The following is a 25,520-nucleotide window of genomic DNA, read 5'->3' as shown; positions in this document are numbered from 1 at the left end:
ATCAGACCAGGAATTAAAACAAACAGTTATTAGTGCTTTGCCTTTATCAGACAGAGTTCCTGAGCACGTCAGTTAGGGTAAGGGAAGTCATTGGTAGATGCTTATTGGCTTGTTTTGTATTGCCTCTTTTGGTAGATGGGTAAGCAGGACACTTACTAGGACTGTGTACCTAATAGGTATGATTGGCCATGATAATTAACGCCGGTAAAGCACAACAACATGCCGATTGCTTATACACATGGCAACATTCTAGTAGTTCAGTGCACTGCGGTCAATCCTGTCTGCTTTATGCAGTGTGGCCCAAAACAGTTGTGTGGTAGAGAGAGAGTGCTGGCTGCTGGCCAGCCATTGACTCTGAAATCCTGGGTACCTGAGAGCTTATCAGTTCTTTGGCTTTGTAAAAGAAAAAAAAAAAAAGTGATGAAAATGTTGGTAAACTGCCATGAAGGTTTAAGACTGCTGGAACAAGGAGCCGTGTAATCAGATTGGAAAATGGAGCTTGAGATTCTCCGCATGGAGAGCAGCCGTCTGTGGACCCTGTGAGCCGCTGTGCAAGTGCCCGAGCTGACCACTTTGTTAGCAAATCAGCTTGTTTGCTGCTGGTGCTGCTGCTGCAGGGTGGAAAAGACCAGAGCTTGTGATGGTATGTAACGGAGGGAGAGCTGTTGCATGGCACAATCTAATCAGCTTGCAATTAGCCCAGGCTCTACAGTCATCTTCTGAATTTTCTCTCCCCCTCATCCTTTGTGTTAATACTGTGTACTTTTAAACAAGTAAGTAAGAGAAGTAATTCTTAAAGCAAATCAAAGCCATCCTTTAATTTTATCACCCTGCTGAAAAAAAAGTATCAGGTGGTACACTGATCTTCATCTAATGCTGGAGATTCTCTGGCTCACGAAAGCCTAGAGAAGGGCTTTGACCAAGTAACATTTAGGATAATCTTGCAAATATCTTATTTGGAAGGGTGGAGAGAAAATGGTGGGTACATCACTTAAGGTAGAATTCTAAGTTAAGATTCATATGAGGGGATAACAGATTTTTCTTGTTTATCTATATCTATATCTATACACACATACATATATATCAATGCCTCTATTTTATATTTTTAATATCTAGAGTCAGACTACATGTTTATGAGTGATAGATGTGTGTATAATTCGTAAAATCCTTTATGCTGATGTTTAGGAATTTCTGTATATTTACCTTTCTGAGGGCTCTGATGACATAGGGTCTTGCACTGATAATTTCACAACTTCACCTTTGCCAAACTTGATTCACTAAGGTTTAAAAGAACAAGGATATCATTGCTGATCATGTGTGTTACTTGTTAATCCTTTAAAATAAAATTCAGATCCTGTGGGGGAGAGGTGAGGAGAGCAAGACATAGATTTGCAAAATCAGCACAATAGTTTTACATTTTACTTAATTCAAGGACAGTGACTTCTGTGATACTGCTTAAACAAGACACATATGTAGTATAATGAAATAAATAAATCTTTTACGAAATATTCTTCATTTAACCTTCTTTCAGTTTTTCCTCTTGCAGAAAGCTTTTGATAATATCACCATGTGATGAATCTTTGACCAGTTAAGTTTAATGATGTGTTTCTCATGAAATGGCAATCAGCACTATTTGACCAATGTTTACATTAGAAAGCATTACAAGAAAGAATTATTAGAATTTAATTTAAAATGGTTATGAAAGAATCAAAGCATTTTAAACATTTTACTTCAAAATAGTTTTCCCCTAGAAGTTCTTCATCTTAACAAAAATTAAACATAACCACAATTTTATTAACATATGATTGCATAAACATCATATACAATTTTTTCAACCTAATGGTTTATGTGTATTAAATAATATAATGCTAACAAACTCCATCATCTCTTTGCTTTTTAAAATTTAAATGTTTAGTGTTTAGACTCAGATTTTTTTTTAATGTAATGAACAATTTCATAAATTAGTGTAGTGGCCAAAAAGCATTATGTCTCCTTTTTCTATGCATGTTATTTTGTGCCTCACATTTTGTATTTGGAGGAATAATTCAGCGTTGAAGAGAACAAGAACAGTTCATTTTTAAACTGATTTAAGATTAGATAAGCTTCTAAGTTTGCCACAGGAATTTTTGGTGCTGCTCATTGTGTCCTTCTTGTGTGTCTTGAACTTTTTCTTTTGTTTTTAATTAAAAAGTAGATTAAAAGAAGCGTACATCGGCTGCATACATCTCATGCTACACAGATTCACTTTATATTCTTTTAGAGGACAAACTCCATTAGATATGCACTTACTGTGCACAGGATTGTAAATCTTACGATTTAATGGTAATTCAGTGAGCAGTTATTGCTTCAGTGGCCTTTTTTCTTTCTTTTTTGTCCCATCTCACTTGTGAAATAGGGTTACCCTTTGCAAGTGCCACGTCATAGACTCATCTTTTTGTACTTTGTAGTTGTTCCTGATACATCATTCCTTTAAAAAAAAAAACAGCAGAGTGGAGTAGGAACCTTGGGGAGGATGAAATGAGAGAGAGAGAAAGAGAGAGTGTTAGGGGTGGAGGCTATGGAATGAGAACTCTTCTACTAATGAGAGAGAGCTGCAAAGACAGAACTGTAGCAGCAAAATCACCAAGAGTGCTCGCATCAGTCTAATAGATTAATATCTTTTTCTAAATAAGCATTTTTTTCAGCCTAATGTTTAGTTTTCCATAACAGATTGCATTGTGAGCTTGAATTCCTGGAAGTAGAAATGGTGTTTGATTGGGACAAGTCTTCCTGCCTTGCTTACACTGTTAATATTCCAATCCTTTTTGGACAGTAATACTTTTTTGTAGAAACAATATGCACATTCATAAAGAAATTATAAAAGGGATTCTCCTTCTGAAGATAATGAGTTCTCTTCAGGAACTGCAGGTTACATGGCACACAAATGAGCTCTAAGTGGGGGATTTAAAGTCCTGCTACAGCATTTAATTTCTTGAGGAAAGGAGTTCAGTTCAAGGTTAGCCTGTTATTGTGTCACTGGCAACTACTTCTCCTGTCTCTGTTCTTCTGCTAGCAGTACTGCACAAAAGGCAGTCATTTTTATTTAATACATAGGGAGTTATTAATCACTACAGTATTTTCTTGCAAAAATTTATCTTATCATATTCATTGTTTCACTACCCATGACAATAATAGGTGTTTAATTACTCAATAAGGACCGTTTATGGATTCCATTTTTCCTGGATGCTGGACAAATGGTATTGATTTTGTACTTCGATGCAACATGAAACTGTATTAAACACAATTAGAATTCCAAGACTGGTAAAGTGTACATTTGTTATGGTAACTGGACTTACTTTGCAAATGGCAAAGCATCTTCTAAATCCAGGGATGCCTTTGGAGTGAAAAGGAGATTTGATTTCATTGCAGCTCTGTGGTTAAAAATGAATGCCTTTTTTCTTCAGGTTGTGTGTGTAAGAGTGCCAAGTGTGTGAATATACACTTCAGTTTTAGTGAAGCAGTCAGTAGTTTATATGAATTGTAAAAAGATAAACTGAATTAGATGGTTCTTTGAAGCCAGAAAAGCCATTGTGTACAAGTGAACACTGGTAATTGAGTGTCTTTAGCCAATGCTATTGGTCTTGATTTTATGAATAAAGTTATTACCTGAAGGAGGGTGGGAACTGAACAACACTAACTAGCACCTTCAGCTTTTTCTGGAGTCTGTTTTATTTTTATTTTTTAAGGGATGACTAAGCATTCCAAATCCCTATTGTGTCCTAATTTATGTGATAGGTTTTGTTAAAATTCGTACTAAATAAAAAGCTTTTGTTTCAAGGACAGTATTATGTTACAGGCAGCAACACAAAGTCCTGAATCCTATCTTCTGGCAGTACAGATCTTCCTGTGTTTTGCTTCGTTTTGCAAACACATCCCCACCTGCATTTAGCACACCCCAAATCCTAATTGGAGAGGCCTCTTTTGTCAGTGCATTAATTGGTTACATATTTACTTCCTGTGAAGGAAGGTCATTTAGCCTTGCCAAAATTGAAGAAGAAAGAAGAAGAAGAAGAAGAAAAAGAAGAGGAGGAGGGGGAGGGGGAGGGGGAGGTGGAGGAGGAGGAGGATGAGGAGGAAGGAGAAGAAAGCAAATTGAACCAAGGATAGAAAAACAATCACTTAATGCTCCTATTGTCTCTAAAGTGTAATTAGTATTGCTAAATCTTCCTTTATATTCTCTCTAAGGATGATGGAACTTTGAGCTGAGATGTCTCAGTTTTGGAAGTTGATATGGTTGACTGCCCTTTTCCCTTAAAAAGAGAGTTTGTGTGGTGACACAGTTGCTTTCTGCAGCTGGAGGATACTTTATTTGCTGGAGCCCTGATGATTACTGGTGAAACACTAGCATACCACTTTGGCATCGGATATTTAATGTTTGTGTAAAAGGTCCACGACTTCAGAGGAAAATGTATAAAGATGTTTCATTTGTATCATGGTACAAAAACAAACTCAGTTAATTGCTTATTAGCTTTAACAGCACATTGCTTATTCAGTGAATATTTGTATTGTTTTCTTCCTTCTGGGTTGTCATATTCAACTGTAGAAAAACAATAAGAAAATGTAGACAAGTAACAGTGTGCATCTTGCTAGTGTATTTCTTTCTTTTTTTCCCCAAGAGTCTTCAGGAGTGCAAGAGAAAAATAAATTGATTGACCAACCCATTTTAAAACACCATTCTATTTTCCCCCAAAATAGATATAAGAACAAAAGACAACCTCCACTCTGGAAATATATTTTATAAGTTTATTTAGCTTTATGGGAACTGGATACACAAGGCAAGAAGGTGCTCAATCTGAGGACTTTGAAGTCCTGCACAGACAGATTCCTGATAATAGAGCAGATCTCATCTTGGGTCCCACAGCTGGGTGGGAAATGCATGCAGGAGTGTGTAAGGTAGGATCATCTTCCAAGCAGACAAGACAATACTGTAACATATTTCCAAAGCTTAAGCTTTTCATCAGACCACTGTAACTAAGGTCCGCATGATTCTCTATGAGTCTTTTGTGTTCTCTCCAAATAAATTCCCTTTTGTATTTTCTATTTCTGCTTAGACAAATCATTTATTTAGTAATATGAATATAGGTCTCATTAAGTCAAAGATAACTGCATGAAATTACCTAGTTACAAAGCAGATTGCATGTAACATCACTGTAGACACTGTTTGATAGTAAAATATTAATTCTTTAGATTTCACCATAGCATCAGATGTCTGAGGCTTGGAGAGTGTCTGGATTTTAGATATGGATTGTACCTACTTACTGCAGGTGCATGTGTTCCTCCTATGGTTTGCCAGGTGTGAGCCGTTTGGTGCAAAAGGCAATGTGGATTCCTGAGTCCTCCTGGTTTTGAGTCCTGTGAAAATGTCCCTTCTGGCATGCATTATGAAGAACACCCATTGGTGTGAGGGCCTTAGATTCCATGGGAGGAATGTGTTTTGTGAATTTTTGCTTTATAGGAACGTAGCATCAATACAGTGTATCTACCATTGCTTTCTAAACATTAGCCTCTCATGTAAGTTTTGAATCCTTTCACTTCTCTATGGTGGTACTAGTAGTGGTTTTGTTTTGTTTTGTTTTGGTGCAAGCATCCATAGACTCCAATATGCTAATACCTCTACCTAGCCTTCTCTCCTTCTGTCCTTACCAGTCTCCCCTACCCTACCTTCCCCTGTCTGACCAGCAAATCCATCTCAACTCACGTTCAGCTGTGTGAATAAAAAAGAAAGAAAGAAAGAAAATCGATAGGACTATTAAAACCATTTGGAACTTTTTAAAACAGAGAAATAATATTTTAATTACTACTGACACACCAGTTTGAAGCCCATATCCTCCTTTATGACAGTTCAGTTTAGAAACTACATTGCTTCATTTCAGTAACTTTATTACCATTTGGCTCAGAGATTGCTATTTCGCCTTGGCCACAGATTTCATCAGTTGCCCGGTTCACCTTTGTCCACACTATACTTGGGAAATGACCTCCTCCGTTAGTGCTTGTCAATAGTAAATTGCTATATTCTGTGCCTAGAAACACACCAAAGGATGATGATTATTGAACCACCAAGTTTCGACTTAATTTTTTAAAATTAAAACTTAATTGGAACAGTCTTAATTATCATTTAATAGTAGTTAATTAAGGTACTGGTAAACGGTCAGCTATTTCTGATACTATTCTTGCTGGTACTTGGAAAATTGGTCATTCGTTGTATTCAGGTGTCTATAAAACAAGTATGCTATCTTCGGTGTTTCCTTTTTCCTGTCTAATTTTCTAACTATTTTATCAAAATAACAATGTCTGAAGTGGCCAAGTTTCAGTTATATGGATGATATTAATTTAGTTTCCATTTTTAGAATTCACAGTGACTAAATCACCTTTGTGAATATTTAGAAAATGTATACTTTTGCCAGGTAAAAACATAGAATTTAATAGGAAAAGTCAGCTCTTAAAATTATTAGAGGAAACTTAAATATAAAAATTTCATTTATGAAATAACCAAAATAGTATATTTGAAAGTACTTATAGATTTTTGGTTTTTATGAAACATGTTATATAAATATATGCATATATATATATATATCCATTAACTATAAACATTTACTTTCATGCATTTATAACATTTATAAAAAAAGGGAAAAAATATTCACTGCTCTCCACTTACCATAAATAGTTTGGCTCTTTTATCTCATTAACAAGGCTGCTGGCAGAAATAGAATATTGTTAAGTTGTTTTAAAATTAAAGCAAAATAAAGGACCAGTATTTTAGGCAGGCGTATTTTTATGAAAATTAAGCCAATGATAAAATATTGCTATTTCCCAAATTTTGTTTGATCTGTACTTAATTTTGAATGAACATTTCCTAAAATTTTATTTTACTCTGCTAAACACACTTAAATTCCAGATTTTCTCCTTTTTAAATTTTTTTTCTTTGTTTCTGTACTCTCAAATAATTTGGAACCAGACATTTTGCCTAATAGGGAATAAAGTGTAGAAAATAGTACAGCTTACAGATAGCCATGGTAAGATGGGCTGTTTTCATCATATCCTGAGTATGTTGAAATGAGCAATGAGTGCCTGGGTTTTATTTCTAAGTAGAAATTGAGAATAATTATATAAGAGTTGTATAATTTCCTGTTACCATGTTAGGCAATAATGAAGATATGCTTTGAGAATATAGCTGATGCCAGCACTGCTCCAGCATTAGGACTATGAAAGTTTCTCTAGCTTTTTGTACCTTTGGGTATATTTATTATTTTTTTTAAATAAGACTTTTACTCAAGGAAAAACTTAATAAAGGGCTGTATTTGAAAATATTTGCTTTTCAGAATTTCAGCCAACAAAGATTTCCTCTGATGCAAAATTGACTGAGATTTCAGCATTGCTTTTCTTCAAAGACTGGTTTTGCTTGCATGTAGATCAGAACAGAATTCTATACAGTCAAAAAACGTATAACAATGTAATTTGTGGAGATGACAGGCAGAAAATAGTGATGTGTATTTCTTTTTTCCTTTCTTTCTTTCTCTTTCTTTCCTTCCTTCCTTCCTCCTTCTTTTCTTTCTTTCTTTCTTTCTTTCTTTCTTTCTTTCTTTCTTTCTTTCTTTCGTTCTTTCTTTCTTTCGTTCTTTCTTTCTTTCTTTTTCTTTTTTTTTCTGATCCTAGGCCTTGAACTCTGGGCCTGGGCTCTGCCCCTAAGCAACTCTTGCTCAAGGCTACTAGCATTCTACCAGTTGAGCCACACCACCTTTTCCAGCTTTTTCTGTGATTAATTGGAGACAAGAGGTTCACCAGCATTCTTGCCCTTTTGAAGTGAGCTCCCCAGATCTCATCCTCCTGAGTAGGTAGGGTAACTAACAGGCGTGAGCCATCAGTACCCATCTCGTAATATGAATTGTCTATCCAAAACAGTGTACTTTAGGTTCACTTTACACACACACACACACACACACACACACACACACACACACACACACACACACTACTCAGTGCCTAAGCCTGAAATAAATACAGACATCTATAGCACCTGTTTGAATTATCATATTGATAGTTCTTTCTATATGCCACCTAAAATTTGGAGTAAGAAAAGCAGTCACAACAATTACGCATTGACTTGGCTTTTATTTTATTGAATGTTCATAGCAGAAGCTCAAAGGATTTTTTTCATGCTCCTAATTGATAACTACTAAATATTTATCAAAATACAGTTCTTTACCAGAAGAGCACATTTAGACCTGTTAATGGGTAGAGACCACTAACATAGAAAACCAGATGAATTTTAGGCTCAAGTTTACTGGTAGAGAAGCTAACCATTAAAGCTATGAAGTATGAAGTTTGCATAGCAATTAACAAGCCTTAGAAAAACATTAAAAACTACCTTATATGTAATATGTAATACTACTAGAGCTTCACAGAGCCCCGAGAAGGCTGAAAATGTAATTCATGATGCTTCAGGCTATCTTGAGATATTGAGATGACATTCTAGGAAGACTAAAATAAGGTTTATATACAACCGTGTAAATTCTCCAGATTAAAAGAAATGAAAAAAGACGTGGAAGATTTTAGCAACATTAAAACACCTACATTTCTAACTGTGGTTAAAATAGATTTTAAGGTTTCAGTTTTCTTGTAATGGTTGGTATATCTTAACTGCTTTTTTTATGTTAAATCAGTTCCCTTTCAAAAAAATGTGCATAGTGCCCCATTCTTGTTACCATGCTAATAGAAAAAAGGTTGAAATAGAGGAGAGAAAAAGAAAACCATTATAGTAAAAGATTCTTCGTGTTACTTGACACGTAGGGGACACAATCTTGTATTATATTGATAAGGGTTCAGGAGAGAGGGAAAGAGAGAGCAAAGGGGGAGAGAGAAGAAGGGAGGAAGGAAAGCATGCAGAGTCAGAGAGAGGCAGAAAGAAGTTGATTACATAATTTTTAGAAGTGTCTCACCTTGCCAGCTAATGTAATTTTTCTAATGTACAGTGAACTGTACTGAAATTATAAGAACTGAATTGAATTGGTACATTGTAAGACAAAGCCACAGCTTCTCTGAACCTCAGTTTTTTCGTCTTAAAATGGATGACTTGCTTCTAGCTTTCCTTCAAGCTCCAAAATGCTATGAGAATCTAAGTTTCAGTCTATGAAGTTCCACTTGAAAATTTTTAGGAACATGGAAACTGATTGTGTCACTTAGTTTTTCTGTTGAATGTCAGCTGTGCAACAAGGGTGCTGAACACTGTGTTATTTCATAGCTTCTAGGAGACTGGCTGCTCCCGTATGTGTTGCAGACCTCTGAGAAATATTGAACTTACTGCAAAGATTCCTCAACTTCATATGTGCATGAAATATGTGTTTGTCATACGCAGATATGTACTACAGGTGTATATCGTATCTCTTGTGCTTAGGATAAGAAACATGCATTCATTTAGAAGTATCACAAAGATGTCACCAAGTCACCCTAATTCTTAGCCATTATTTCCTCCATCAGAAAATACAAAAAGTAAAATCATTATCTTGAACCTACAAGGGTTTATTTTATGTTATTAAACATACTGAAATCGTGTGTGCACGATATACCATCAAGGTACCTTGATGGTATATGATTTGAACTAGGAAACTTTACCTTGGAAGATATGCGATGGGTCTTGGAAGTATTCCCATTTGAACACCTACTTTAGGTTGGAGCTTTAATTCCTGACTGAGTGAAATAATCCATTAGGTTATTGTTAGGAGGTAGCCAACAAATTCTTTATAACGGTAAAGAACAACTGGTCCTTTGAGCATTTGTGAGGAATTATATGCATATATCTTTGACTAATTATTCCCTTTTCATAATATGTAAAAAGAGGCCACTTGTTCCATGTAGCTCTTCATGGCCATTGGCATAAATGAGTGTGAGAACTGTCACAAAGTCCCCCAGTGCCACCAAGCAGAAATTAATTTCAGATTTAACTGAACAGCACACACAGGTCCCTCCCATGAGGAAATTCCTGACACCTAGAAGGTATGTTCTGAAGCTGACTTGTCCTGTAGTTATGCCTCAGTTTACCACACTTTAAGGTAGAGACATTTTTCTGTTTTAATTTCACTTTTAGTCTTGGATAATGTGACAATTAGTTTATGCTGATACAGGAGTGATTTGATGAGGGAAATTCTATCTAAATGCTAAGTATTATTTATTATTCATGTAAGCATATTACTGTACCCTTCAATCGCCTTTTTTGGGGGGATGTTTCAAATGGGCAATTACTGTCTCTTTGTGTGAAGCTTTACAAATTTTTAATTTAAATTAAAAGTTAATCTAATTTAGGAAAACTCTGCCAGCTGGAAGGGAACACAGATATTTCCCCCCTCTCTTTCCAAACAGAACAGCAATTCAGAATAGCTCTCTTTTAATACAGTAATGTGTGCAGGCTTCCTTGGCTAGCAGTCTGAGGAAGGAAGGCTAATTAGTAATGGTTGCTTTGTAATGCTGGTAATCTGTGTGTTAGGATAATGCTGATAATAGATCTGATTAGGTGGAATTAACTGATATTTAGAAGGATGGAGATTCTTTTGTCTATTAAATTTCCATTTTGGGGGTATAATCTATAGCTTGAATCCTTGAAATAGAGTTAACATGCATTTCCTGTTATACAGTGCCTATATCCGAAAGCAATAAGGGTCATTTGGGCTCAAGAAGACCTTTACTTCTTAAGGCCTCACTAAGGAGCCTACAAATAGTGAAAATCAGAGTTCAAAGATCAGAAATGTCAAGTGTGCTTTAGAAGGGCAGACATATTTACCTGAGCTCTTGAGTTAAAATCCAGCAATCCTCCCTAGGAAAATCCCTCTGTAGTTCTTTGCTTCACCTGCCTGTTGACTCAAAAGTAACGGTCTTCATTTTAAGAAAATAGAAAATACATCATTAAAAACATTATTGCTTTCTTAAGTCTCCCTCCCCCTGGACATTTGTATATTCAACCTCACTCATCAAATAACCCAGCTTACATATTCCCTAGTGCTATTAACTGTTAAGGAAGTATGCTTAGAAATCACATTATTCAGTTGCACAGTTTTAGTTGCCCAGCAGTATCATTAAATCCTCTGGAGTGATTCCAGTCCCATAAAAATTAGGGACCCCTTTACATTGTTTCCATATTCAAATGGAAATCTTTTTGCAAGTTAGTAATTAAAGTATTTAACCTCTCTCTCCCTCCATTTATTAGAAAACTCTTTTTTCTTTATTTTTTCAATTACGAAAAACTGCTAAAGCCAATCAAGCATTTATTTTGATAAACCGCTTGTAACAGTCTCAGCTAAATTCTGCAAATACAGAAAAAAAAGCTAAATAATCACCCTGAGCAGATTTTTCGGAGACCTTGCTCAACCTGTTCAGGGATAATTATGCCGTGCTTTTAGTATGGGGCAAAGGAAAACATAAAATTAAGGCATGAAAGAAAGTCTACCTATTTTGAGAAAATACTGGGATAATTGGTACTCTTTTTATTACCTCTTTATTATTGAAAGATATTGTCTTGCTGTGAAATATAGGTTCGCAGCAATGGACTAGGAGTGTGTAAGGTTGAAAGAATTTCTGTGTTAGATAGATTGATTTAAAATGTAATAAAAATAGTAAATTGCTAAATAGCGAATTTCTACATAGTCAAATTAGAGGTCATTATTTAGATGACTCTTTGTTTTTTCTTTTTTCTTTTTAATCATAAGATGTTTATAATTGCTTGTTTCTGACAAGTACATTGCATGGGCTTTTCTGTTGTTGTTTTCCTTCTGAACTTTTTCTCTCTTTTTTCCTTTCAGAGTAGCTTTTGGTTTGGAACTACAACCTGAAACTTTCTTTGTGAGAGGAGAACAATAGGAAGGGTGGATCGCCTTCAAGTTCTAGGAGTAGAAAGCAACAGACACATCACATTGTTGTAACTTGTGGTGATAGGAAATGTGACCCTGATGGTTGGCACAGAGTGCTTTGGAAATTTATCTCATGACACACTTTGTCCTTTTATATGTAAAAGTGACACTGCACAGTGTACCTAAGCAGAAATGTGTGTCATCTGTTTCACTGTTCATATCATCAGGGACATATCCCATGGTTGGGGGGGGGCGGGGGGAGGGGCTGAAGCTGTTTAACATTAGTACAATATGAAAGATGTAAAAAGAGGGATTGCAGTGTCCAATGCTTAGTGAGGGTCAGCTTCGTTAAGCTTCATGGTAGGTCTGCCTCTGCTGATTTCTCATATCTGATAATTGAGAATAGAGTTTTGATGTCTTCGTTTTGAACAGACTTATTAGCTTTCTGTCTGTAGATCTTTCTGACTGGCAAGATAGGGTTGGTTGTAAGTCTTAGATATTTTGAAAAATGCTGCATGCTTCTGTATATCACAAAAATTGGGGTTGTGCTTACAAAAATTGAATGACTCAACATTAACAATCAAGAATTTCATGTTCCTTTTCATATTGTGTGTAACTCATATTTATGTGTCATGCTGGAGAGGTCATAAAGGAAAGGTAGACTAGAGTGGACAAGAATTGCTGGACTGCACAGTGAGCAAAGATAGGGAAATTAGTAACAACAAAGAAGGAAGAGACATGTTAATTCCGTTCAGCTCTTCCTCTAGGGGGTGAAAGTGCCTGGAAAGGAGATGGTTCTGGATTTGGCTGCCTTTACTCCCTCAGTGTCAATGACCCAAATGACTCCCCACAGGCTGGTTCCCCCCACCCGCACACACACCTTGTAGCCCTACAGGTTAACACTTCTAACGTCTGCAGTGGTTTTCCAGGTAGCACTTTTTTTTCTAGGGAAACAGTAAGATCTACTGCTTTATTTGTGTCTTCACACTCTACATATCTACTTGTAGGCATTCGTCTTTGGTTGTGGGTGTGGAGGTTTCAGCCTATCACACAGATTAAGCTGTGGATCAGGTAATTAATCTTTGAATCATACAAATAAATATGTTAACTTACAAATATGTTAAAGATGATGATAGCATTTTGGGGTAGATGCGTGTGATTCAAAAAATGCCTGCTTATCCACTACTTCCCTTGCTTCTTGCAATTCCCAGACTAAAGCAGACTCAGTGTTGTAATTCATGTTTTACAGAAGACCAAACCAAAGTGAGGAGATTTGTTCCAGGTATTATGTTGAAGAATACGCCGAGCAAGATTTTAAGTCCTGAGGTTTTCACCTAATTTTTTTTTAATAGACTGGTGTCTGAATTCAAATCCTTTTATATATTATGCAGTGCTCTACCATTAAGATACATCTTCAGCCCAACAGAAAATTTCAAACTATCCCTCAAAACTTGTGATTTATTTGTAGAGATAGATGTTAAGTAAGTAGATAAATAAATGTATTACATGATTATGTAGATATGTTCTAGTAAGTGTATTATTTATTAAAAAAATAAAACTGCATAAATGAAGGGCCTAAATAAAGTACCTGGTAAAGAGGGAATATTTTTACAAACACAAGATGTTATATATGTACGTGCTGAGAAGTTACAGAATGAGGGCCCTAATGGAACACTATTAACTGATGATTATAACTGTTGTTCTAGGCCATTTTTTAGTGAGAAGAAAGGACTATCAGAGGGGAAAGCTACCCGGAGTTTTAGATACTGGCTTTTCTCTCCTTTGACATAACGTGATCGAAAAATCAGCAATGTTTCTTATTCTAAAATGGAATATCTTCACATACCATGCTACAGCATTTGCCTTTCCCAATTGCCTCCATTGCTTATAATCTTGAAGGAATTCTTCCTTTTCCTATTCTGTAAATCTGTGGGCCACCACTTTCATAATATACTCTCTTGATGACATTGCTGCAATCTGGTCTCTGAATTCTGCATTTTGTCTTCTCGCAGCCAGGTTGATGTGTTCTGAAACTAGAGTTTCTAGACTCTTCAGAGTTCTCATAGTAGTAACTCTACCACAAACTCTGCTTCTTGTTATCCCATTAAATATGTTTCACTGCCCTTCCCCAGGGCCCCCCCTTCCCCCTTTCTCTTTAGTGAAACCACCTAAAGACTTCCTTATTCACAAGCTTCTACATCTACCTTTAACAGTGCTCTGAATTGTTGAACTGCTTCTTATTCTCTTCCTTTTCTCTTTGTTAGAAAGAAAAATCTGCCTCCTTGGTGGTAGTGTAGTGAACTTAGTTCTTCAATTGATTGTTTAAAAAGAAAAAAGAAAATTTTGTTCCAACCTTACAATTAAAAACAGTATCAGCAATCTACTGTGTGTATGACAGAGTGAGACTATAGGGAAAGATAGCTTCCCTAAACTTTAGAATCGGTTTCAAACTCTTTAGGTCTGATTTTAAAGACCTAGAAACAACCCACAATTTTGGTGGTGGTGGTAGGTCTTCTTTTTCAGTTCTTATTGTGTCCATGCAATCCCCTTGCCCTGTGAATTTCACAGAGTCAAAGGCTAACAGATAAATGAAGCATGTTTCTAAGTGTAGACAAACTCATGCCACAGGTTTTCAAGTACAGTATAAATAAATCAGCATTTAAGAGATGATCATATTACAATTGGTTCATTCAGTTTACAAAAGATTGTCTCATAATTCTTCTGAAAGTCAGATATCACTAAACTATCTGGTTTACTACAAAAAAGAGTAAATTTTTAGCCATAACTTTTCTATTCAAAAGCACACCACAGAGTTTATTAACATGCCTTACCTAAACTAATATAGAATGTTAATTGCATCTACAGTTGTTCCTTGAATGACATTTTCTTAAACTCTTGTTCTCAGGAAAGATGTATCATTAGAATAGAGGAATAAATTATAGCTTTGTTATTTTTAGTCACTTTTGAAGGATATTCTAACTATAAAATATACTCAAAATAAGAAAACACATTGATGTGAATATTTAATTTATATACTTGTGATGACCAACATTAGAAAAGGTAATAATAAAAAAATTATACTATTTTGTTTGGCTTGTCAACTTTTGATGTTGAGATTATAGACTTTCCAAAAAGAATTAGATTAAACTGTGTTGTTTTATACATGTATATTTGTTGACAGGCCAGTTTTTTCTTAGAAAAGTGGTATAAAATGGCACTTATAACTGTTTATTCTGTAAACTGAGAATATCTGGAGGAAAAAAAATCATACAAAAAAAGCAAAAAAACACTTCATACTTGATCTAGTAGCTAACATCTTCTTAATTTGGGCTTTCAGAAACTTGTGTCCACAAAGCTTTATTTATTTATTTTTGTCTAGAATTACTATTAGATTTGTATAGATATGTTTCATCTCACTTGTTCCCCAAGGGTGTTGTAAAGGGGCTTGTTTAGGTACATTCCTTTCTGGTGGTAGGATTTCCCCTTCCCAGGTACCAGTGAAACTTCATTACCTTGTCAACATCAGACTACCTCTGGAGAAAGACCAAAATCAAATTTCTATTATATTTATTTCTTCTTAGATAAAACAAGCCACTGTCTTTATATGCCATCCTTTTTTACTAACAGAAACTTAAAATACTTAAAGTGATTTATATGACACAATTCAGCCACAGGTTCTTGTGTAAAAAATTAACATACTCTGAAAGCTTGTCTGTAAGTGACTGAAAGGTAGAATAAAGTCCCTACCACAGAAGGCATAGGTTTTGGTCATTGTTTTTGAATTTTTTTTATTTATTTTACTTTTAGTTTTTGCCAGTCGTGGGACCTGAACTCTGGGCCTGCGTGCTATCCCTCAGCTCTTTAGCTCAAGGCTAGCACTCTACCACTTGAGCCACAGTGCCACTTCCAGCTTTTTCTGTTTATGTGGTGCTGAGGAATCGAACTCAGGGCCTCATGCATGCAAAGCAAGCACTCTGTCACTGAGCTACCTTCCCAGCCCCTGTATTTGTTTTATGATTAGGGATTCTCTCCAGTCTATAAAATACGTTTGTTTGCTTCCTAAATTACGGTATTGAGAGACCTCATCTTCTATCATGTGTTGTGTAGATCTTTCTTAAAGCGAGCCATTCATTAGCAAGTGTGTCAGTGGGGCTGAGGAATTCTCTACTGCAGCTTTGAGCCAGGAAGGGAGTCTCTGGTTACCTCTGTGCTTGGTAATCAGGCCCTGTTCAGATAAAGGGCATTCTGTTCTCCAGAAGAGTAGAGTTGAGCAGGCTGGAGGGGCTCCATGGAAGTGGATTTGGATGAAGGGTATGATGGAAGGTGCAGTTAATAAGCACAGGGTGTCAGCCCTCCAGTCTGTCTTTTTTTGCCTAGTTTGCAATCCATTTGCAATCTCATTCTCTTTCAATAACTTATGGAAAGGTTTTAGGATAAGCAGGCTGACCAGAGGACTTTGTAGGGAAGGTAAGAGAGGATGAAGATAACATTAATTCTATAACTCAATATGTTGGGGGGAGGTGATGAACAGATCCCTTGTTTAAAACTTGAAAATGAGCCACCAGGAGGTGTGTGTGTGTGTGTGTGTGTGTGTGTGTGTGTGTGTGTGTGTGTGTGTGTGGAGGGGGGGGGTGTCTTGGGGCTTGGCTGCTGTCCCTGAGCTCTTCAGCTCAAGGCTAGCGCTCTACCACTTGAACCACAGCCCCACTTCGAGTTTTCCCGTGATTAATTGGAGATAAGAGTCTCATGGACTTTCCTGCCCGGGCTGGCTTTGAACCCTGATCTTCAGCCTCCTGAGTAGCTATGATTACAGGTGTGAGCCACCAGTTCCTGGCTGCAGTTCTCACTTTTGTAGCCAGTAAGGGGAGAGGGAGAATTCAAAAGCAAGTATTTCCATCCAAAGTTCTCTCAGGAACAAAGAATGGAAGTAGGAATGCTTTTCCCATTTCCGTGTTCATTTTTTCTAAAGAATGTGGGAGGAAGAGGAAGTGACCTTGGAGATGGCGAGTTCAGGGTGGGAAGAAAGGATAGAGAAAATTACCAATAATAATAACATTGGCTAAGCACATAATCAATTGATGTAATTTTAAGTACTTCATCCATGTTTTCTTCCATAATGCATCAACTTTATGAGCATATGTAGCTATGATTACTGTTTCTCTTTTGTTCAATGACAAGCAAAGTTCAGAGGAAGACACTTGTCCAAGTGGTTTGGTGACTAATGTGCAAACATGACCTACAAATTAAGCAATGAGATTTCAAAGCCTGTATTACAGCATTTTTGTTTCTCTTCTTCTACCTCTTTTTCATACCCCTTCCTCTTGTCTCTGAAAATTCAAACTTGAAGAATAGACTCTACATTAAAGAATAGGATATTAGGAGTATTGTTTGCATGTTTGTATCTTAGGAATGAGACAGCCCACCTTCATTTTTTCCTCTACAATATTTTCTTTCCTACTGTGAAAACCAATATATACCTATTTCCTTCTGAAAAGACCACTATGGTTTACTCCGGAGAAGGATCCCAAGTGCCTGGAGATCCATATGTGAGGAATATATACACGGTAGCGACAATGTGCTGCTCGATTATTGGTAATCATAATATTGTGGATATGTAAGTATAAACAAAGATTTAATAATCTTTTGTACATAGGACCTAGATAAAGGATGGATTAGTGTAATTAGAATGATATAATTGTTAAGTAATGGCTCTGGTTTCTTCTCTGGTTTATGAAATCTAGCACACTACCTAATGAGCTTATTTTATAGGTTGAAGAAAACAGACATAGGAAGAAAGAATCCAGTCACATGGGCAGTTATTATTAACACACAAACTAATGATATATTAAATGTTTTCACATTTACTTCAATGTCACAGTTTAAGACTTTTATGATATAAATACCCTTTGCTGATTCTAAGATGAATGAATTTCAACTCTTACTATTTGAATTAATATAAACTTTATAAATATGATTTGTCTGCTGTTTATTCAACACTCAAAGCTGCTGCTTGGAAATGAAGCATTCACTGGCTTGTATCATGCTCTTTTTCTTTCTTTCTTTTTTTTTTTTTTTTGAGGGACCTACATGCTGGATAGTTTGCAAGAAGACAGATACATAAGTTATCAGGACATAAATGTGCTTAGTCCTAGGTCCGGAGAAGCATAGAGTTTGAATAAGAATCTAACATTGAATTCAAGTTCCATGGCTCACCTTGGAGTCTTGCAGACTACTCTTAATCCTATTTGATTCTTTATCTCTAAATTGGGGGTAATAATATTATCATGGGGCCAACAAAAGGGCTTTATAAATGGTGCGGAATGTGTGGATGCTCCTCTAGAACTCTTTCTGGTACTTTGGAGCAGACCCTCAATGAGTTGTTGAATCTCAACCAAATGTTGGAAATATGGAAGAGAATGCAATTAATTCCTTGGATTCCTTAATCAATATGTTACCAGGAAGGTGACACTAACATTGGGCCTTAAAAAAATGGCAATTAAAGGAGTACAAGGTGGGTTTAAAAAGTAGAGGAACAGAGTTAATTGATAAGCCAGTTACTTGGTTTTAGAAAGAGTACTAGGAAGTTTTCTGAGGTTCAGAATCACTACGCTAGATTTCCAACTAGTTTTGTTGAAACACTAGATCATTGTACACTCCCTAATATCAATTCTTTTTAAAATTTGTTATCCTTAAGTAGGTGTACAAAGGAGTTGCATTGAATAAAGTTGTATATAAGTACAATGAATCTTGGTCAATGTAATAATTTTGATGATGATTTTTTATTACTAAGAAATGTAGTGTTACTATTTGTATAAAGAACATTTGTAGTGCCTTCACCTGGCTTCTTCATTCAAGAAACAGTTACTGAGAATTCATGATGTACTGAACATTACATGGAGTGGGAAAAGGTCCTTGACCTAGAGGATCTGGTAGTCTGTTGAATATACAGTAGACATGAAGAAGTAAATTACAGTATGAAGTGGTAAGAGCTGTAATTATTAGAGCCATACATCTTAGTTTGCATGGAATGGTAACAGTTTATATCTGTTGTCATGGTATAATTACTAATAGTCTTCTTTCATGCTCAGATATGGCCTGGTTTAAACAACACATTTTATGATATGTGAATTACAATGTGTGTGTATGTGTGTGTATGTGTGTATCCTTGTCTATGTCCATGTCTTTGTCCAGAATATTTTGTATGTTTGTTGAAGAAAAGTGAACATACAAGGAACAAAGCCTGATCTCCCAAGAAATTATGAAATTTAGACTAAGGCAAGATACTCAGAGGCTTGTTTCTATGAGAAGGTAGACACCAAGGAGGAAAGTGTATTTTACCCAGGTAGAGATATGTAAGGTCATTACATAGTTAAGATACAAATGTAAAGTAGAAGTCCCTTGTGGTTGGAGCTTGGGAAAGGGCAGGGAGTAAGTAGTGGAAATTAGTATTGTTTCTAGGAGAGTAGGAAAGGATAAAACCACATTTTTAATGGTAAATGAGCAAATAGAAGTTGAAGATGTTGAGATCATAAGTACATACCTTTACGGAATTTGGCTGTGAAGGGGAAGAATAACTAAGGTGGTATTTAAGATGGAGAAGACTTCTCATTCTCATTACAAATTATGGTTTCTGACAGGAGAAAAAGGGATATAGGAATGTACATGATTACAAAGGCCACTTTAGCCACTGAACTTGTGTATACCTCTCTCTCTCTCTCTGTCTCTGTCTCTCTCTCTCTGTCTCTCATATTCTTGACTTGATTTCAGGCCTATGCCAGTTGTGGAATTACTTAAGAGGCTGAGACAAAAGTCAGTGGGATTTGTTTTCACTTGGAAACTAGAGGTATGGTTTCAGGTGATTGGTGACCAGTTCACATAGCTCTGGTTCACTCTACCCTGTCCTTTGGAGGTGCCTTCAGTTTCCTTAGTTGAAAATGGGCCAAAGGAAGATGCTGAAGCTTCATTCAAGGAAGTCTCAGGGTTTGGTCAAGCCTGCCTTTAGAACGGGAGTTCTTTCAGTGACTGCCTGTTGTGTCCAGGCTTCACAGAACGTTGCACACTTATGGGACTCCTCTTACTATTTTTTTTTTCTAACACAGATTCTTAACTTGTGTTTGCCTTCTTGTCTCCCTCACTCTCTCTGGCACAAAGGTCATAGGTTTCATTTGATTACGTTTGGGTTCTCTGGTAAACTAGGCTGAGTCACCTTGCTCCATATTGCTATTTAGAATTTTCTCATTTGTTGTCCCTCCACCCCTTTTTTCTTTCTTTTCTTTCTTTCTTTTTTTTTTTGCACATGTTCACTGTAGAAAGTTAATGCTTTCTCTTTTCATTTTCACAGAATTGATGTCAGAGGACATAACAGTAATAGAAGTCTGTATCCTTTATTACCTTTCAGGAATTATGATCTGCCATAGAACAAAATCTGTAGTAGATTCACACATTTATGTAAACTTATTTTCCTAATTCTTTCATTGCTATGAACTTGGACTGTGTTAACTTGATAGCAAGACAATATTGTTAGCTTCCTTGTCATGTGCAAAAAACAGTTTAAGCATATAAGATATTTCCAGTTCTTTAGAAAAAAATACACTAGATATCTTATGGTCATTTATTGTTGAGCTTAAGCATTTCTCACATTTTACTGAGAAGCTATAAATATTTTTACTTATTAAAGTGCCAACATCTTCTACTGGTACTTCCAGTTAATTCCTGACATATTTCTAGAAAGATGAGCCCAATGCCTGATTCTTACTGGATTGTAAATGTCTTTATCCAAATGAGCAATTGACAATATAACATTATTTAAACAAATTTAGAACTACAAAATTTATTCAATTTGCATTTCCTTTTCAGAAAATTTAGTGGTTTCTCTGCGCATTAAAATAGAAATCTGGTATTTTTCCAGAGCACAGATTGGATTGAGAATTTTTGTTGGTGAGGAAAAATAATTAATATTCCTGTGTTTGAGTAGACACTATATATATATATATATATATATATATATATATATATATATATATATATAATTTACTAAGACAATAATATCAGAATAATCTTTTCCCTTGATTTAACAAAACAATTTTGTATGTGTGTATTGGTTGTGGGGCCTGAGCTCTGGACCTGGGCACTGTCCCTCAGCTCTTCAGCTCAAAGCTAGCACTCAACCACTTGAGCTATAGCGCCACTTCTGGCTTTTTTCTTTTCTGCTTATGTGGTCTGAAGAATTGACCCCAGGGTATCCTGCATGCAAGGCAAGCATTCTACTAATGAGCCACCTTCCCAGCCCAACAAAACAAATATTTGAGATGGATTTGACTGAGCATTTAGAATATTTTTCTTTCACTTCATGTGTGTGTGTGTGTGTGTGTGTGTGTGTGAGAGAGAGAGAGAGAGAGAGAGAGAGAGAGAGAGACAGACAGACAGACAGACAGAGACAGAGACAGAGAGACAGAGAGAGAGACAGAGACAGAGAGAGAGAAGAGACAGACAGAGAGAGAGAGAGAGAGAGAGAGACTGAGAAAGTGTCCTGGCATTTAAACTTAGGGTCTAGGCACTGTCCCTAAGCTTTAAGCTTAAGGCTAGCACTCTGTCACTTGATCCACAGATAAACGTCCTGCTTTTGTGTGGTTAATTGGAGATAAAAGACTCATAGACTTCTCTGCCTGACCTGGCCTTGAACCGTGATCCTCAGATCTGAGCCTCCTTAGTAGCTAGGATTACAGGCAGGAGCCACTGACTCCTGGTACATTTAGAATTCTTAAAACTGATCTCACTTCTGGGTATTTAGTTACTGAATTCTTGGAAAGAATCCTTGGAAACAAATTTAGAAGCATTTTGATGTGTCTTTTCCTTGGACAGAACATTTTGTTCTTTATTTTAATTACAATTTCTGGCAATGGTGGTTGCAAATGTTTCCATTTATCCCACAATGCCCAATTTGTTTTTGTTTGTTTTTAATTCCAAATGAATGGATTCTGTCCTTAATTCTTGAAAAGAGAGAGTTGACTGCTACAGACATATTTTTGTCAGGTAAATGGAATATGTCATGGCCAAATTAAATCTGGCTAAATAGCTGAGGTTTACTGACTCAATAATGTTAGTTGCTGTTGGGCTCATTAACAAGCTGTAGTATATTCTGAGTATACTAAACGTACAATTTAGAATATATCATACCAATCAAGATGCAAGAAATAGTCCACATTTATAAACTAGGAATGACAAACTCAGAGGTTACCTAGAACCAGATTGGTTAAAAATAAGCGAAGGGTAGGTAGCATAATAACTCCTTGTTTGTTTTTAAAAATTGTTGACTTGTCAATAGAAAGCTTTGTACTCCTTTTCTTTCTTTCTCTTCCCTTCCTTTTCTTTCCCATCTCCTCCCCTTCTCTTTTGTCCTCTTTCTTGTCCCTTTTTTTCTTTTCTTTCCTTCGTTCCACTCTGCTCTGCTTTCTTTTCCTTATATGTCAAATACCCCATTTGTATGTAAATTATATTGCTTTTTAGATTAAGTAACCAAAAAAATTGCAAACATTTTGTAGTCTGTGTTTTGTACACAAACTGTCAGTTTTGACCTTAGAAACCCCATTAATTTGAAAGATAAATTTAGTGTTATATTAAAAACAAAGTGCAGAGAATTCTTAATTCTGTGGTCAGTGGCCAATAATCTATTTCCTTTGGGAAAAGGTTTATTTTTTGAATCCCATGATCTTTTCTCTCAGCAAAGACTGAAAGGCAACATGGTAGATAATTTCTCTAAAGCATGTTGGAAATTATTTAGTCAAAGGTCAATTCCTAATATTGCATAGTGAAACATTCCATTTTATTTATTTATTTTGGGGGGGGGGATCCGGTCATGGGGCCTGAACTCTGGGCCTGGGCACTGTCCCTCAGCTCTTCAGTTCAATGCTAGCGCTCTACCACTTGAGCCACAGTACCACTTCTGGCTTTTTTCTTTTTGCTTATGTGGTGCTTAGGAATCGAACCCAGGGCCTCATGCATGCAAGGCAAGCACTCTACCTCTAAGCCACCTTTCCAGCCCCGAAACATTCCATTTTAAATCTGAATTGAGTCTATAGTCTTAGAAGTCATTGATCATGAAAATGCATATTAGGTATGAAGCCAAAAGAACTTAACACACTCCTTTAACATTTCCATGTATCTTGTACATAGAACTAGTATCTTTACTAATCATATCAGATACAAAAATTGCATAAATGATTTATTACTTTTATGTATGTATGCATATATGCACAGACATGTTCAGATTATATGTTATTTTATAAATGTTCTACCCATGATTAATTTGTGGTTCTATCCCAGCTACATAGCTTTCTTACACATTTGTTCCTGCTCTTGGTGATTGCTGTTTCATTGCAGTTTTTCTCCATAAATGAACTGTATCCTTGTGCTTATTTATTTTTAAATTTATGTCCAGGATGTAGCCTTTTGTTATGAATTCTGAGTGTTTCCACTCCTGTGTTAGCCACAGCAGCTACACTTTGTGTGATGTCATCTTGAAAATTAAGTATCATGTGCTCTTACTTTATTGAAGGCAGTTAGCTGGAGTGTTTAAGAAATACTGGCTTCATCCTTGGGGAACACTGCAGTAGGCTTCTTTGACATTGAATCATTGGTAACTGTTCTTTCATAGGCCCAATTTGGCCATCTGATTTATGTGCTATGTATCTTATCACTTGAGGGATACTGACATCCCAGAGAAGAAGCGCATGTGTTTTAATGTTGGACTCATCCAAACTGAGGATATGTTTATCTGCCAAATTGAAATTATTTGTAATGTTGGACTTATTTCATGATACTGAGAATTATGCTAGTTACACTTGTGGTTTTAGAAAGTATTTCCTGCTCATTTGGAATCTCAAATGCAAAATATAACCCTGTAGCATACTATGTGGGTTTGTGACACTCCCATGGGGACCTTGGGCTCATAAACCCAGGGATGGATTATATAATGCTGAATAATGCTGTATTTTTCATCTGACAGACATAATCTTGATCCTATATTTTTATGTTTCCTAACTGCTTCACAATACCACTTTTGAAGCAACCCATCAAAATGGAAATTGCTTCCAAAACATGGAGCAATAAATATTGGTCAAGGCTCTGTGATTCAGAGTAGCTCAATACTTGAACACTGTTCAATTGTTGTTTGTTTTTTTAGAAGAAGCTGATCATCTCCATTTTATGATATTCTTTTGAATTCTTTCTATATTACACTCACATATTTAAAGAATAACATTTTCTTCTGATAGTCATAGATACAATATTGATAACTATTGATAACTTACATGTCGTAAACATGAAACCAGGTCATGAGGGGATTAATACCACTTTAAAACTTCCAGAGAACTCTGTCTCTGGAAGCTGTGCTACATTAGAAAGACTTCATTGTTCTCTGGTTCCTCAAATTTTCATTTGTGTCTTTCTTTTTGTTTTTGGTTTTTTTTTTAGAGGGTAGACTCATTTTCTAAGTGCTCACATTGTCAGCTAGCTACACTCCTAGTCCCAGGGTCTGCTTCTTGTCACAAATATTTGTTAAGCCCTGCTTTTTTCTTTTCTGGAAGCATGAATGGGAATTTCCTACTGTTTGCTCTGCTATCATTTCTATTTTCTTTTTTCCCTTTTTGATGGAAGAGGATTCTACAACTGTCAGCTTAGACTCTTTTCTGCCAAAAGATTTATCTTACCCTGGCTGAGTGATCTATAAACAATGACTTTACCTCTTGCTCAGAAGCCTTTTGTAACTTCCAACTTTGACTGTATTAAGTTTAAATTCCTGTTCTCCTCTACGACTACAATCACTTGGTCTTAACTTGCATCCTGCAGGATATATTGTAAATGTTATCATAGACATTCCATTCACATATTTCTCTGCTTTTGCCTTTATTCATGTATTCCAAATACCAAGAATTACTTTGTGATCATATAAATACTTTTTAATTTTTTTAATTGTAAAGATGCTGTACAGAGTGGTTACTGTTACATGAGTAGGGTAATGAGTACATTTCTTGTCAAACATTTACCCCACTCCTTTGTTTTTCTTCTACTATCCAATCTCACTTCTGATCTTGTCTTCTGTTTATCGATGATCTTAAATTTTGCTCTCAACTTGATTATTTCTTCTTTTTCGCTTGTAATTTTACAACTTAACACCATTTTTACTCTGAAGTTCCCACAGGCTGAACATGTAGAAGAAGTTGTTTTATATGAATTCTTTGATAAGCTTGCTTCACCATTGAAGACCTAGTTTTAGATATCACTTAGGTGACAGAAAACATTACATATTTTCTTCTCTAGAAAATGGAGTTGTATGCTCAAATATTTTCTGACAAATTTTAATAATGTAGTCTAGTAATTTAAAAAGCAACACAAATCCTAAGATCCAGATTTTTTTTTCAGTCATGGGGCTTTTTTTTTGTTTGTTTGTTTGTTTTTTGAGGGTCCGGTCGTGGGGCCTGAACTCTGGGCCTAGGCACTGTCCCTCAGTTCTTCAGCTAAAGGCTAGAGCTCTACCACTTGAGCCACAGTGCCACTTCCAGCTTTTTTCTTTTTGCTTATGTGGTGCTGAGGAATCGAACCCAGGGCCTCATGCATGCAAGGCAAGCGCTCTACCACTGAGCCACCTTC

Source organism: Dipodomys ordii, unplaced genomic scaffold, assembly GCF_000151885.1.
Source record: "Dipodomys ordii isolate 6190 unplaced genomic scaffold, Dord_2.0 Scaffold5, whole genome shotgun sequence".
NCBI lineage: Eukaryota > Metazoa > Chordata > Mammalia > Rodentia > Heteromyidae > Dipodomys > Dipodomys ordii.
The sequence above is the reverse complement of the archived record's forward strand: the minus strand, read 5'-3'. Positions refer to the sequence as shown.